Source organism: Littorina saxatilis, linkage group LG8 (assembly GCF_037325665.1).
Source record: "Littorina saxatilis isolate snail1 linkage group LG8, US_GU_Lsax_2.0, whole genome shotgun sequence".
Classification (NCBI taxonomy): Eukaryota; Metazoa; Mollusca; class Gastropoda; order Littorinimorpha; family Littorinidae; genus Littorina; species Littorina saxatilis.
Genome location: NC_090252.1, coordinates 71,827,108 through 71,844,169, shown reverse-complemented (window position 1 = coordinate 71,844,169; position 17,062 = coordinate 71,827,108). Strand labels below are relative to the sequence as shown.

Sequence of the window (17,062 nt, the reverse complement as noted above, 5' to 3'; positions counted from 1 at the left end):
TTGGTATGTGACCACATGGAGTCATGGTCTAATTGATGTTTGGTAGGTGACCACATGGAGTGATGGTCTAATTGATGTTTGGTATGTGACCACATGGAGTCATGGTCTAATTGATGTTTGGTATGTGACCACATGGAGTGATGGTCTAATTGATGTTTGGTATGTGACCACATGGAGTCATGGTCTAATTGATGTTTGGTATGTGACCACATGGAGTCATGGTCTAATTGATGTTTGGTATGTGACCACATGGAGTCATGGTCTAATTGATGTTTGGTATGTGACCACATGGAGTCATGGTCTAATTGATGTTTGGTATGTGACCACATGGAGTCATGGTCTAATTGATGTTTGGTATGTGACCACATGGAGTCATGGTCTAATTTCATGTCAAAGCCTGACCAGATTGGAGACGGTATAAGGTGAACTGGGATTTTTACAACGCGGAGTGGACCTTGACAATGGACAAACACTATTCACCACAGCCAGTTATTGATGGTGAATGGTACTGTGACTATCTCTGAACTGTAGCCAGTTGTTGATGGTGAATTACACTGTGGCTATCTCTGAATTGTAGCCAGTTGTTGATGGTGAATGACACTGTGGCTATCTCTGAACTGTAGCCAGTTATTGATGGTGAATGACACTGTGGCTATTTCTGAATTGTAGCCAGTTATTGATGGTGAATGGTACTGTGGCTATCTCTGAACTGTAGCCAGTTGTTGATGGTGAATTACACTGTGGCTATCTCTGAATTGTAGCCAGTTGTTGATGGTGAATGACACTGTGGCTATCTCTGAATTGTAGCCAGTTATTGATGGTGAATGACACTGTGGCTTATTCTGAACTGTAGCCAGTTATTGATGGTGAATGACACTGTGGCTATCTCTGAATTGTAGCCAGTTATTGATGGTGAATGACACTGTGGCTATCTCTGAATTGTAGCCAGTTATTGATGGTGAGTTACACTGTGGCTATCTCTGACTTGTAGCCAGTTAATGATGGCGAATAGTACTGTGGCTATTTCTGAATTGTAGCCAGTTATTGATGGTGAATGGTACTGTGGCTATCTCTGAACTGTAGCCAGTTATTGATGGTGAATGACACTGTGGCTATTTCTGAATTGTAGCCAGTTATTGATGGTGAAAGGTACTGTGGCTATCTCTGAATTGTAGCCAGTCATTGATGGCGAATGACACTGTGGCTATCTCTGAATTGTAGTCAGTTATTGATGGTGAATGACACTGTGGCTATCTTTGAATTGTATCCAGTTATTGATGGTGAATTACACTGTGGCTATCTCTGAATTGTAGCCAGTTATTGATGGTGAATGACACTGTGGCTATCTCTGAATTGTAGCCAGTTATTGATGGTGAATGACACTGTGGCTATCTCTGAATTGTAGCCAGTTATTGATGGTGAATGACACTGTGGCTATCTCTGAATTGTAGCCAGTTATTGATGGTGAGTTACACTGTGGCTATCTCTGACTTGTAGCCAGTTAATGATGGCGAATAGTACTGTGGTTATTTCTGAATTGTGGCCAGTTATTGATGGTGAATGACACTGTTGCTATCTCTGAATTGTGGCCAGTTGTTGATGGCGAATGACACTGTTGCTATCTCTGAATTGTGGCCAGTTGTTGATGGTGAATGACACTGTTGCTATCTCTGAATTGTGGCCAATTATTGATGGTGATTGGTACTGTGACTATCTCTGAATAGTGGTCGCTTCGAAAAATGGACGAAGCAAATACTACTGACAACACTCGAGATTTTTCTCAATTTATGATGACAAGGCGTGATCAGGGAATGGAAGAAAAACAATCAATCAAAACTGCCGGACATAACAGAACGACAAGCATACAATTGGGTCTTGTTACGGAAACAGTGCATGCCGTGTTGATGGAAACAGTGCCATGATCACGGACATACAATTTATATAGTCTGTGCCATATTGTGGCGGAAACTTTCACAGCGGTGTGCAGCAAAGTGTTGTGACTCAACGTGCGATGGACTGCAATGATCATCTTTGCCCTCATTATCAACCAGAGAACAGCTGTTATATATATATATAAGATGAAGTAGAATTCCTGGCTATTTCGGCAATTTTACTCTACATAAATGTAAGTAAGTTAACTGGCAATCCCAATCTTACTCAACATAACGTTAAATAGGCAAACACGCTGAACAAATCACGTGGAATCCCGCCTGAAATACAATCACTTTGTGCATGCAGACAGTCGTTTTCGTTATCCAATGAAGTATACATAGGAAAGCCAGTATGTCTGTAATTCAATGCACTATGTGATTATGGAAAGACAGTATGTCTGTAATTCAATGCACTATGTGATTATGGAGAGACAGTGTGTTTAAAATTCAATGCACTATGTGATTATGGAAAGACAGTGTGTTTAAAATTCAATGCACTATGTGATTATGGAAAGACACAACGCTTTGAGAAACTGCTGTCTATAGAGATCTGTGATTGTCAACATCATGCAAGTGACATGCAACGTTTTCACGGACTTGGATTCATGGAACTAGTCGCCCTCCATGTACAGTGTGACATCATGTGAGACTAGCTTACATGACTTTTCTGTTTACAACACTGACAAAACAGACGTTTTGAAGAAATACTGCCCTAAATCCACAGTGTGATACTGTATATATGAGCAAAGGCTTTGATGACTACTATGTCAATGACACCCAAAGAAAGAATCATCGAAGAAATAATGCTGTCTCAGCATGTGTTGAGGCGTCACGAAGACATGCTATGAAAACATAACAATACACAATAGTGTCTGATAGGGTAACAACAATGTGTTTCCATGGATACTATTGTAACTACGCACAAACACTGACAACAGTAACCCAAGGCAAGAGTAAGGTAAGTCACCATTTTGTTTGCAAACAGAAACAATGGAGCTTGATAGGAACGTTTGTTGAGATGAGTAATCTATAACGTGCCTGACTTGTATCGGTCTCATTCAGCAAGTGGCGTCTTAGGAACGTTTGTTGAGATGAGTAATCTATAACGTGCCTGACTTGTATCTTGATAGGAACGTTTGTTGAGATGAGTAATCTATAACGTGCCTGACTTGTATCAGTCTCATTCAGCAAGTGGCGTCTTAGGAACGTTTGTTGAGATGAGTAATCTATAACGTGCCTGACCTTGTATCAGTCTCATTCAGCAAGTGGCGTCTTAGGAACGTTTGTTGAGATGAGTAATCTATAACGTGCCTGACTTGTATCGGTCTCATTCAGCAAGTGGCGTCTTAGGAACGTTTGTTGAGATGAGTAATCTATAACGTGCCTGACTTGTATCGGTCTCATTCAGCAAGTGGCGTCTTAGGAACGTTTGTTGAGATGAGTAATCTATAACGTGCCTGACTTGTATCAGTCTCATTTAGCAAGTGGCGTCTTAGGAACGTTTGTTGAGATGAGTAATCTATAACGTGCCTGACTTGTATCAGTCTCATTCAGCAAGTGGCGTCTTAGGAACGTTTGTTGAGATGAGTAATCTATAACGTGCCTGACTTGTATCGGTCTCATTCAGCAAGTGGCGTCTTAGGAACGTTTGTTGAGATGAGTAATCTATAACGTGCCTGACTTGTATCGGTCTCATTCAGCAAGTGGCGTCTTAGGAACGTTTGTTGAGATGAGTAATCTATAACGTGCCTGACTTGTATCGGTATCATTCAGCAAGTGGCGTCTTAGGAACGTTTGTTGAGATGAGTAATCTATAACGTGCCTGACTTGTATCGGTCTCATTCAGCAAGTGGCGTCTTAGGAACGTTTGTTGAGATGAGTAATCTATAACGTGCCTGACTTGTATCGGTCTCATTCAGCAAGTGGCGTCTTAGGAACGTTTGTTGAGATGAGTAATCTATAACGTGCCTGACTTGTATCAGTCTCATTCAGCAAGTGGCGTCTTCCCAGAGTGCATGGTACCAGTGCTATCATCCATGCAAGGACAGTCATGAAATTAATCCGGTCACATGCAGCTTTTCATTATTATTAATCGAGCCATTTCAAAGTCTGAATCTACATGCACTTGGAAATAAATATATACATAATTGTTATTTCATTAATTGACGAATGAATAAATAATCCTTTAAACGGTGAACACTTCAGAAAATTAAAAAAACAACATTACTGTGCTACAAGCAATCAGATAGTTGGACATAAATTGTTCATTTAGAATCCCCGTTCGTAATCGCGTATGGTTGTTACTTATAACTATATATTGTGAACTAATACAGCAGAAATCAAAAATATGCCCATCGGTTTTACTATTAAAAGCCAAGCTAACAGTACTTCATTTTTTCCTTAGGCAATGCATATTACATGTACAAAAAAGTAAACGGGTAAGAAAATCTATAAGTAAAAACATGAATACAAAATCATGGAGGAAAAGCATAACAATATTCATCAAGCTCCATCTTTCACAGTGGTTCATGTAAAACCGTAACCTCCGCACTGCACAATGTCCACACAAAAAGTAAACGAAGTAGTGTATAAAACTATTGGCGCGAATTCCAAAAGCAGAAAAGTAAAATAGAACAAAAATATTAATTTCCAACGGACTCTTTTGTCCAGGTTTGTTGTCTTGTAACATCTCAACCTCTTTCCTTTGCAGCTCGAAATATTTTGTTTGCAATTGGTTTTCTCTCATAACTTTTCGTGAACGATTTTCTCTCTTTTGTAAACACTGTAACAATGATATATCGATGGCCAGTTTAGGTTATGCTTGCTGTACAGCTGTGCTTCTTCAATATTTGCGATGAACACTCATACTTGAATGTATGCAATGAAAAGTGTATGTCATGACTGATGCCTTGTGTACACGAATATTCATTAAACACAAATACATCAAAATTATTCTGCTGTGCTTGCTCTATATGTGTGTGTGTATGTGTGTATGTGTGTGTGTGTGTGTGTGTGTGTGTGTGTGTGTGTGTGTGTGTGTGTGTGTGTGTAAACAAATGTTCTTCTAATCCGTCTGTCTGTCTGTCTGTCTGTCTGTCTGTCTGTCTGTCTGTCCGACTGTCTGTCTGCATGTCTGCTTGTCTGTGTTGACTGCTATATGTATACAATTGTGTCACTTGATTCATCCACGATAGCATTGATCGTACAACACAAATCCAACCATTGTTTTGTCCATTGTCATCGTCTGTCAAGCCACCAGCATCGATAACATCATCGTCATTATAATTGCCTTTACCTTCAGCATCAAACTTTTACTCACGCAATAATCTAAAATACTGTTAACAAAAGTAATATTTCAAATAGGTGATGAAAGTGGTATGTACTTATAATTGCTACTTAAAAAGTAATATTTAAACATATGACTCCAGTCGCAATTTAAATAACTATTTAAAAATAAAACTAGTTTAAAACAGATGATTCCAGCAGCATTAAGATCAACACTTTAAAAAAGCCCACACCAAAACAAACTTCTGTTATAAAAACAGATGATTCCCGCAGCATTCAGATCATCACTTAAAATTAAGAGCCAACACCAAATAAACAACTATTATTAAAGCAGATGATTCCAGTCGTATTTAAAATGCTATTTTTGTATTACAATATAATGTCATAAAACTTCAAAACAGTATGAAGACTTGTCAAAACACTCGTATTGTCGTCAATACATTGCATCACCACCATGAGACCGGCTACACACACACACCACCATGAGACAGGCTACACACACACCACCACCATGAGACAGGCTACTCACAAACACCACCATGAGACAGGCTACTCACAAACACACACCACCAGTCATGATATGATGTGGGAAACAGAACAATACAGAATTAGAGGAAATCAACTGAATGTGTTTGCTGATGGACGTTTTCAAGAAAGTATAAAGACCTGTATAAGTCGGATTACTAACACATATACTAGTCCGGGTATGAACACCTGAAGGTAGCCCTCTTTCCTCAAAATATAGCAAAGTCTTATGAGAAATATGACTGTGCACATGTAAACACACCCACACACGCATGCGCGTGCACACACATACACACACACACACCCACACACACACACACATACACCCACACACACACACACACACACATACACACTCACACACTCACACACACTCACACACACGGTACATGTGAATAGGAAGATGCTCTTATGCTAGGCTGTACATGCTAGGTATGAGTCCGGGCAGGAAGATGCTCTTATGCTAGGCTGTACATGCTAGGTATGAGTCCGGGCAGGAAGATGCTCTTATGCTAGGCTGTACATGCTAGGTATGAGTCCGGGCAGGAAGATGCTCTTATGCTAGGCTGTACATGCTAGGTATGAGTCCGGGCAGGAAGATGCTCTTATGCTAGGCTGTACATGCTAGGTATATGAGTCCGGGCAGGAAGATGCTCTTATGCTAGGCTGTCACCGGCAGGCTGCATGTGTGAGGATTGACAGGTTGATGTACAAGGAAAATAAGGCACCTGTCAAAGAACAGAGACATGATTGCAGACAGCCCAGCCTTTGCGCTGCATGTCCGTGTGTCAGTCAATGTGAGCCAGTGCAGAGAGGACATTGCATAGACTGGCCATGCATGATGTGAACTGTTGAACACCGAGCATCGTTCACACAGGACAGGCCAATAAGACCAGCAATCTAATCTGGAAAATGTGCGTGTGTGTGTGTGTGTGCGTGTGTGTGTGTGGGTGTGTGGGTCAGTGTGTGTTCGTGTGTGTGCGTGTGCGCATGTGAGTGTGTGTGTGTGTGTGTGTGTACGTGTGCTTTTGTGCGTACGTGTGTGTGTCCGTCTGTTTTTATTGTCTGTCTGTTTATTTGTCTCTCTATCTGAGTCTAGTGTTATCATGTCCAAATGCAATGAAGAGTGTCCTAATGAGAAATAAAAGTAGACCTGTCTGTATGTATCAAAGGTGGGGGGGGGGGGGGGGGGGGGGAGTGACACGCGCGCCATTTTGTTTAGTGAGCGGGGCTGCGAAGGTGGTTTTTATTTACTGGTGCACGCCGCTGTCCGCCAATGACAGCACACTGCCTGCACTATCGCCAGGCTGGCCGAGACTGGGTCGTGTCGTCTGGGCCGCCAGTCAATCTGCTATTTATAGAACACGCCAGATAAAGGCCCCCACTGGCCCCCAGACATGATGTCAGCATAATCAAGTTTTGCTTAGGTAGGGGCTTTGTGGGTTCAAGCTGTTGCCGAGCGTATCGAGTGTCCTGAATGAAAGGCGACCCACAGTGCGATCAGACAACTCTGTCTTTACCGTGAGCAAGGAGAATTGGCCTTGACACACTAACATGACCATAAATGGCACTTTATTGGTCATGTGAGTTTTTCCGCTTTTCACGCAGGGGATTGGATATTGCAGGGTCACAACAAGAACTGCCAGACAACGGTTCTAGCCTAAATGTAAAGGCGGATATTTGTACAGACTGCACAAGAGAGTAAATCAGTCATTTTGCTTAAGTTGCATCACACTGCCATGGTTGTCAATGAATAAACCGTTTGGTTTAAACAACATGTATTCAAAATATATAACAAGAAACAATTGGTAGTGTGCAACTAGGACACGAACTCAGGCAAAAGCTTATTCTATGTGACCCAAACAATACAACATTACACATATTTTCATGATGGTGGACATGGCAATAATAAACCAGAAGAACAAATTAGGGGGTGGGGGGGGTGCTAAAGCAGAACAGAGGAAACTACAGAGAAAAAAGTGGGAAGAACATACAGGCAGCGAAAAGGAAAGACTGCCCATGGGGCTTAAGCGCGAAGAAAACAAAACAGCAGTTCTGAGAGATGCATCATTACTATTCAAAACAGATATACGTTTGCTTATGGAAAAGCAAAATAAAGAGTTTGGTAGGGCATATCTAGCAGCACGGAGCTTCCGCGAATTTAATAAACTGACATCATGGTGAAAATAATCATTGTTGTAAGGGTATTACCAAGCAAGAGTCTCTAAGAGGCGTACAATGATTGTTGTAAGGGTATATAAACCAAGCAAGAGTTCCTAAGAGACGTACAATTATTGTTGTAAGGGTATTACCAAGCAAGAGTCCCTAAGAGGCGTACAATGATTGTTGTAAGGGTATAACCAAGCAAGAGTCCCTAAGAGACGTACAATTATTGTTGTAAGGGTATTACCAAGCAAGAGTCCCTAAGAGGCGTACAATCATTGTTGTAAGGGTATTACCAAGCAAGAGTCCCTAAGAGGCGTACAATCATTGTTGTAAGGGTATAACCAAGCAAGAGTCCCTAAGAGGCGTACAATCATTGTTGTAAGGGTATGAGTCCCTAAGAGGCGTACAATCATTGTTGTAAGGGTATGAGTCCCTAAGAGGCGTACAATCATTGTTGTAAGGGTATTACCAAGCTGCGGGCAAGCAAGAGTCCCTAGGAGGCGTACAATCATGAAACCTGCAGGACAGAAGGCCAAACTATCTCACAAAAAGTGTGACTTTGAAATTCAATTAGTCAGCAAATTTACCAAATAACACCTCGCTCACAGACCTTTTGACTCTCTGCATACTCTTCACCTGTGTACCTGTCAGCTGACATTTTTGCAGCTTCACCTTTCCCATTCCAAGAGCTCGGCAATGGCAAAATAATACAGTGACACGGGCGTCGACCTCTAATAAAAGTTCACTGGGGCAAGGCGAGACGGATGAGGGGATTATCACATTCAGTCGGCCATTTGTTTCGTTAAGCCCGTCCTTAATTGAGCCCGTAGTCGACTACACGAAGCTTCGCGAAGTCTTTATACCAAAACCCCGCAGCTACGGCGTGATACTTTGACCCCAACATCGCTTCTCAAGTTTTGACATGCGAAGCTTCGCCGTAGCTCGCAACGAAGTTTTTTTTTTTTTTAAAGAAGAGTGCTTTTCGATTCAAGATGGACGACGAAATCAGACTCAATACCATAGTGAAGAATGCATTTATCGACTTTGGTTGACCCAAAGTACAAGAACTAACCTCCTACCTGTATTATTTCATACTGCGATGCATTGACATGTCGAATGAAACTCGAAATCCTAGCGCTCACGCCAACTGGTCCCGGTCGTGCTCAGTCAACGAAATAGAACACATACAATTAACTTACGTCATCATCAAGTACGTAAAGTACAATTTGTGACGTAAAGTACTCAGAAAGAAGCACACCACGCGCTGGTCGAGACTACGCGCATTTGAGACGCCAAGACATGAAAAGATAACTCTCTTTTCCGCCATAGTGCCTTCCCTTGGACTGCGACGAAGTCTAGTTCCGGTAGCTTCGCGAAGTGAGCTACGCGTAGTCGACTTCGTCCAATTAAGGACAGGCTTTATATGGATTATCACATTCAGTCAGCCATTTGTTTCGTTTTATGGATTATCACATTCAGTTGATCATTTGTTTTGTTTTATGGATTATCACATTCAGTCGGCCATTTGTTTCGTGTTATTGATTATCACATTCAGTTGTCAGTTGATCATTTGTTTTGTTTTATGGATTATCACATTTGGTTGACCGTTTGTTTCGTTATATGGATTATCACATTCAGTTGACCGTTTGTTTTGGTTTATGTATTATCTCTTTCAGTTGGCTATTTGTTTCGTTATATGGATATCACTCAGTCGGACATTTGTTTTGTTATATGGATTATCACATTGAGTTGGCCGTTTGTTTAGTTATATGGATTATCTCATTCAGTCGGCCATTTGTTTTGTTATATGGATTATCACATTGAGTTGGCCGTTTGTTTTGTTATATATGGATTATGGATTATCCCATTCAGTTGGCCATTTGTTTCGTTATATGGATTATCTCATTCAGTTGGCCGTTTGTTTCGTTTTATGGATTATCACAATCAGTTGGCCGTGTGTTTTGTTTTATATGGGTTATCACGTTCAGTTGACCATTTGTTTAGTTTTCTGGATTATCACATTCAGTTGTTTTGTTTTATGGATTATCTCATCGAGTGGTCATTTGTTTCGTTATATGGATTATCACATTCAGTTTGCCATTTATTTTGATTTATAATAATAATAATAATAATAATAATAATAATAACTGGCCATTTTAAGTGCCTAACCTATGGCTCTAGGCCCTTTACAAAAGAACATATATACAGAATAGAACAATTAAAAGTACAACCTACATAAAACAAATTAATCATACAGACACAAATCACCACATGGACTGTTCACACAATAATCATATATGCAATACACACTATATATATACAAACATACACAGCTAACACTCAACAATCATAACAACTTTATGGGAGAGGAGTATGTGCAGAAATGGAATGAAGAAGACATTAGGCCAGGTTGGTGTAATATTCTGTGAAAAAGAAAGTTTTCAACTGTTGTTTAAAAGAGCTGAGAGAGGTGCAGTGTCTGACAGAGAAGGGAAGAGAGTTCCAGAGTGGTGGTGCAGCACAACAGAAGCTTCTTGCTCCGTTCTGCTTCCTGTTGAAGCGCTCAAATTTATGGATTATCACATTTGTTTTGTTTTATGGATTATCACATTCAGTTGACCGTTTGTTTCGTTTTATGAATTATCACATTCAGTTGGTCATTTGTTTTGTTTTATGGATTATCACATTCAGTTGACCGTTTGTTTCGTTATATGGATTATCACATTCAGTCAGTTGACCGTTTGTTTCGTAATATGGATTATCAAATTCAGTTGACCGTTTGTTTCGTTATATGGATTATCACATTCAGTTGACCGTTTGTTTCGTTATATGGATTATCACATTCAGTTGACCGTTTGTTTCGTTATATGGTTTATCACATTCAGTTGACCGTTTGTTTTGGTCCATAGCACCAGACACGCAATGCAGCAGGCGTAGGTTTCAATGACTTCACAATTCTGCCTTTAAATTACCGACACCAGATTGCTTCACACCAGATGTAAATGTGTCTGAACCATCAAAACCCAATCCAGTGCAGCGATAATAAGCGTGCCAGTTCAGTTTGATGCGCTGGACTGGGTTTTGATGTTGGAAGACCTGTTTTTCGTAATTGTTCTTTTGCGATCACATTTCAGTACTACCCAAGCGCGTTGTTGCTTTTGTAGCAAAATTGATCCCCAATTGTAATATTCATTTGTGTTGAAGTTTGCAAAATGCTGAAGTTTTGAAACTATACTGAAAAGAGTTATTACAGTTTAATCAAACTTTTCTGAAAAGTTCCAGTACGTCCACCGAACTCATCAAAACGCCATCATATTTATCACACTCTTTTGCAATTGTATTAACAATATTCATGTCAAATGTAAAAGGAATACAACTAGCCATTACAACACTACGGGCTTTTTACCCACATTGCACACACAAAATGACGCAAAAACAAGCCTTTTACGGCTTCTGACGAGGCTGACACCAGTCTTCTTCAAAATGGCAAAATAACACTACTAGGCACAACCGCTTAACCAAATCAATTTATATGAGTAGAAAATGAGTTGTTCTTCCATTTGAGATCAAAAACGGGGTCACTTTTACTTATTTTGACTTTTTATGTATTTTAGTGTCTGCAAAATTGCTTTTGCGAATTTGATTTTGGTGGGTATCCTAGGTCTCCGGTCCACTGCATAAACACGAATTAATGAAAAATGAAATGCTTTATTTCATACGGTAGGAAAAAGAATTACCCTTCTGGCAATATACTTGGTTTTATTATAACTCGCCGCATCACAAAGATCTACAGCTAAATGTATGTGTTTACTTTTTTATGACGAGTAGTGTAGAATGATTATACACTTCATACATAAAACAGCTTCTTAACCTTCGCCCGTCCGGGTTATCGACTACACACGGAAGTCATCGTGGGGACCCATGCTTCTCATGTCCTTCTTTGAGAAACATGGGTCCGCACGGCCCCACGATGTTTGTAGTCTAAATATGACCTTTTGTTTTGTTTATTACTTCTCGCTGAAAGTTTAGGACATAAGAGCTTTTTAGGTGCCTGAGGCATTCTCATTGCAAAAGCTCATTAAAAAATTCCAACTAGTTTAAGAGATATTTGCAATTAAACACCCTTCTGGGTACACACGGACCCACGACCACCGGCAAAGGTTAATGCAGACACATAATGGACAATCTACATGATCTTCATAGTAAAATTCAACGTGCCGTTCTGGAATGGTTTCGTGATGATTTCAAATGACACGATTTCTTATTTTAAAATAAATCCGTTCTCATTGTAACGCTTGACATGAATGTTTAACGATCAGTAACTCAACAAAATCTTCAACTCCAAAATACCTTGAACACCAAGCACATTCTGTCTATCGCAAACAACTCGGATAAAAAGGAAAATGAACCACGCCCTCCTTCCCGGTGAAGTGTTAAAGATCTGCAGGGTTGTTTCACATCAGAGATTGCTGACGTGGCCATGTTCAGGCCATGTTGTCCTGAGGGCTAGCCGAGGGCGTGACCCACATTTTCCCCCTTGCTAATCATATTTCGCCGAAGTGGTCTGTTTCTCGCAACACTTTGGAAAAGCACTAGAACCTGCTCGCCATTTTTTCTGTGTCTTGCATATTGCAGAGGAGTTTATTTCCCCCCCCCCCCCTCTTCCCGTAGTTTGCTGGCCTTCAGAGGTTTATCAAGAAGAGTCTGAGGCCGGGGTGACCAGTACTGTGTCGATCTTATCACGAAGGTTTTAACTGCCAAAATGTCAGCTTTCGTTTGACGAGGCCGAAGCACTACTAAACACAATGCAGACTGCACGATCAAGCTTCTTCTATCTAAGACTGCATGCACCTATCGCCTTTATATACTGTTGCACACATACACAGACTGCATGTACCTATCGCCTTTATATACTGTTGCACACATACACAGACTGCATGGACCTATCGCCTTTATATACTGTTGCACACATACACAGACTGCCTGCACCTATCGCCTTTATATACTGTTGCACACATACACAGACTGCATGTACCTATCGCCTTTATATACTGTTGCACACATACACAGACTGCATGTACCTATCGCCTTTATATACTGTTGCACACATACACAGACAAATGAACTTCGCTCCTGAATTCCTTCAATTATGATTGAACAATTGTTCTGACCACAGCATGGGCAATTCTTCTGTCCCCCCTCTCTCTCTCTCTCTCTCTCTCTCTCTCTCTCTCTCTCTCTCTCTCTCTCTCTCTCTCTCTCTCTCTCTCTCTCTCTCTCTCTCTCTCTCTCTCTCTCTCTCTCTCTCTCTCTCTCTCTCTCTCTCTCTCTCTCTCTTATTGTTATTTTGTTAAACATTTTGTACTAGTGTTAACGGATGTGTAGCTGATCGGAGCAACTTTATTCCCAAATGAAAGGTATAACTATGTCAATGTAATTTTGTAATTTTTGAGTTCTCCTTATGTAATTCCTTAAATGCACATTGTGTTGCATTCCATACAATGTATTTCTGTATTTTATATGATTGAATTTATATTTTTTTATGTGCGTCTGTCTTTATGTGTTGTATAAAGGACAGGTTGGAAGAATAGGCTTTGCCTAAAACCTTTATCCTTTTGTAATAAAGTTTTGAGTCTGAGTCTGAGTCTCTCTCTATATATATATATAGATATATCCCATGACCTCCCTTCTTTGTCTCTGTTACTTCAGTATGGGTATATATGTTGTATTTTTATAGCTCAATAAATACATCATGGACTCCAAAAAATATATGATAGTGCAGATTCCGATTTGGGCAAAGGACTACTTTTCTCCCGACCTTTGACCTCGCTCGCGCCGAACAATGTGACACATTTGTATGAAGTTCTAAAATCGTATTGCACGGCTCAGAAAACCATATCAGTTGCACGCAAAAATGAATCTCAGAACTGATCTGATGTATGAGATGCAATAAGCAAAAGTTTCTTTCATAATGAATGCAATGCAGGTCGAAAAAAACGAACATTCAACTTACAAGATAACCAGATGCTAGCGAACCAAAACAAAAACACGAGTACCCTCCCCTTGCATCGTTAGCAGACGACTTTTGAGAATCTGTCGGTAGTGTGTTTTGCCGGTGTGCGCCTTCAGCTATCAAACATCGGCTGTTTCACATGTTTTGCGAGCAAGTCTACTCTTTTGCCTGGCTCTGCAGTAAGTCCACATATTTTTCCGTAATCCAGTCATATTCCTTCAAAATGCAATCAATCGGCGGTGACAGACGTGTCGGTCGCGTTTTCCTCTCACCCATACCAGTTTAAGTTCATCCATGCAAACACACTCGCAAAACAGTTAATCACGTAGATACATTTCAAATAGGGAGCAAATGGTTAAATCTAAACCTACATATTTGTTCCCTAAGATTTGCTTCTCTGTCAATAAGCCTAATTACACACGTTCGAGAAAAACAACGTGGAATCAATTCTGAATCGAGTAAGCCAAATGGGTCCCAAACCCGTTTCGCCCGTTCTGCCGACCTGAAACGCAAAACAAAAGAATTGTGCGCTTCAACTAAATTAATTTCTATTCGACTTCATTACTTTCTTGCAACTTATGAACCTTTACTTAAAGCTTTTAAATGGTCTGAAAGTAGTGTTACCGCGTACTTATCGATGCACTCATTCGTTTTATTTTTTCAGCGACGGTCACTTAGTTTAAGGTTGCAAAAGGGCTAAGTCTCGCTGGCAACAGTTTTACCCTGCACAGATCGCAACAGTGCCGCTAGTAGTCTACACTTTGTGTTTGATGGTAGAATGGGATATACAGATTACAACACTCGTGGTTTTTTATATGGCTTGTATTTCAGTCAAGACCCAGCGGGAATATCAATCGAGAGACACTCGCCAAAGGCTCGTGTCTCCCGATGATATTCATCCGCTGGGTCTTGACTGAAATACAAGCCATATAAAAAACCACTCGTGTTGTAACCTATACATATATATATATATATATATATATATATATAACCCTTGAGGAGGGTCTGATGCTCCCAATAGGCTGTCTGTGAAGGGATACTTATTTTTATCCTACGTACGTGAGAGAGACACCCGTGAGATAGTAATCGTTCAAATCACACGTGTGTATATCATGTAAATGAGGTCATGTCAAGCAAGTCTGGCAGGGACCTGTTTTTCCACTGCTTATGATGCCAAAGTCACCGAGACAAACGTCATTATAGAAACACAAATTGCGCTCGCTAATTACCCTCGATGAATCTTTAGAACTAACACGTCACGCCACACTTTCAGAGTGACGTTTCTTTGCTTTGACGTAATAGATTGCACGAGGCTTTAGAAGAGATCGAGGTTCTAAAACAAGCGTCTTCAATTTAGCTGCCTCGAATGCAGGACATTTTCAGTAAAATACACGTAAGTACAGTATGTAGGCTAAACAGAATACTACATGGCTTGCTGTTCCGTACCAGATTTACACTCGTTGCTTTTTCAAATAGTGAACAGCTCGCTTTCGCTCGCAGTTCAATATTTAAAAAAACAACTCGTGTAAATCTGGTACGACACAGCAAGCCATGTAGTATTCTCTATCTCTCTCTTTCTCTGCAAAGCGATGTTAACAAATCTCGGAAGAAAGTCTCTGATGACTTTCAATTGTTTCTTTCACAATTTCTGATGTTTTATATATCGCACACATATATATATATATATATATTTATCCTACATACGTGAGAGAGACACCCGTGAGATAATAATCGTTCAAATCACACGTGTGTATATCATGTAAATGAGGTCATGGCAAGCAAGTCTGGCAGGGACCTGTTTTTCCACTGCTTATGATGCCAAAGTCACCGAGACAAACGTCATTATAGAAACACAAATTGCGCTCGCTAATTACCCTCGATGAATCTTTAGAACTAACACGTCACGCCACACTTTCAGAGTGACGTTTCTTTGCTTTGACGTAATAGATTGCACGAGGCTTTAGAAGAGATCGAGGTTCTAAAACAAGCGTCTTCAATTTAGCTGCCTCGAATGCAGGACATTTTCAGTAAAATACACGTAATAACAGTATGTAGGATAAACAGAAAACTACATGGCTTGCTGTGTCTTACCAGATTTACACTCGTTGCTTTTTCAAATAGTGAACAGCTCGCTTTCGCTCGCAGTTCAATATTTAAAAAAACAACTCGTGTAAATCTGGTACGACACAGCAAGCCATGTAGTATTCTCTCTCTCTCTCTCTCTCTCTCTCTCTCTCTCTCTCTCTCTCTCTCTCTCTCTCTCTCTCTCTCTCTCTCTCTCTCTCTCTCTCTATATATATATATATATATATATATATATATATATATATCTCTGATATATATATATATATCTCTCTCTCTCTCTCTTTCTCTCTCTCTCTCTCTCTCTCTCTCGCCCCCCCCCCCCCCCCCCCCCCCAATTTTATTTTGACCACGAGAATGTTGAAATGTGCTGTGGAAAACGTAAAGCATGGGTTGAGGCAATGTTCCAACAATGGCTAGTACAGTAAATATGTTGCTGCTGCACACTATACCATCGTGTTTAGTTGGTGTGTTAATTTTGTATGGATTCTATTTTGGTATGTATACCATGTTGCTGATATTGCCTTTCTCATCATGCACAATTACTGTGACTTCAAAGGGGAGGGGGGGAGGGTGTAGCCAGAGGGGCATGAGCTAGGATTTGGTGCCAAAGTTCGGTGTGATTTGTGTGTGTTAGAAATGTTATTCCTTCAAAATACAGAAATACTAAAAGAAAATATGTTGTGGTGCAATACAAGTTCCCTTAACACACAGAAACCAGACAACGTCACGAAAAAAAGAGGTCAACATTATACACATTCCACTAACCAGCATCCCGACCCACAACTTGATGCTCGCACGTGCAGCATGTTGTAATGAGCTGTGTGCAGTCAGCCAAGTTGTCGTTGTGTGCATGTTGGCCACGTCTGTTGTGCTGGACCCTTCAAGTATGCGTCTAGAATCACAGCTTTAAGTTCTTCCCCAGCCCCTGTACACGGGGCTCAAGCTGAGACATGTGTGTCCCAATATGTACGATACGGTCCGTGTCTTTATCTTAACACAATTCAAATAGGGCACCATTCATATACCTTTAACAAATTGCAAACAAACATACCGCTGA

The 17,062-nt window shown here is 40.5% G+C and overlaps 1 long non-coding RNA gene across 1 annotated transcript in view; it reads left to right on the top strand.

Annotated features, from left to right (window-relative positions):
* Window positions 1-264: 264 nt before the first annotated feature.
* LOC138974299 (uncharacterized) overlaps window positions 265-17,062 on the top strand; it is a 78,043-nt gene continuing 61,245 nt past the window's right edge. Inside the window, exon 1 of the long non-coding RNA XR_011458385.1 lies at window positions 265-2,889. This is a non-coding gene — a long non-coding RNA (uncharacterized lncRNA). The remainder of the gene's footprint in view (window positions 2,890-17,062) is intronic.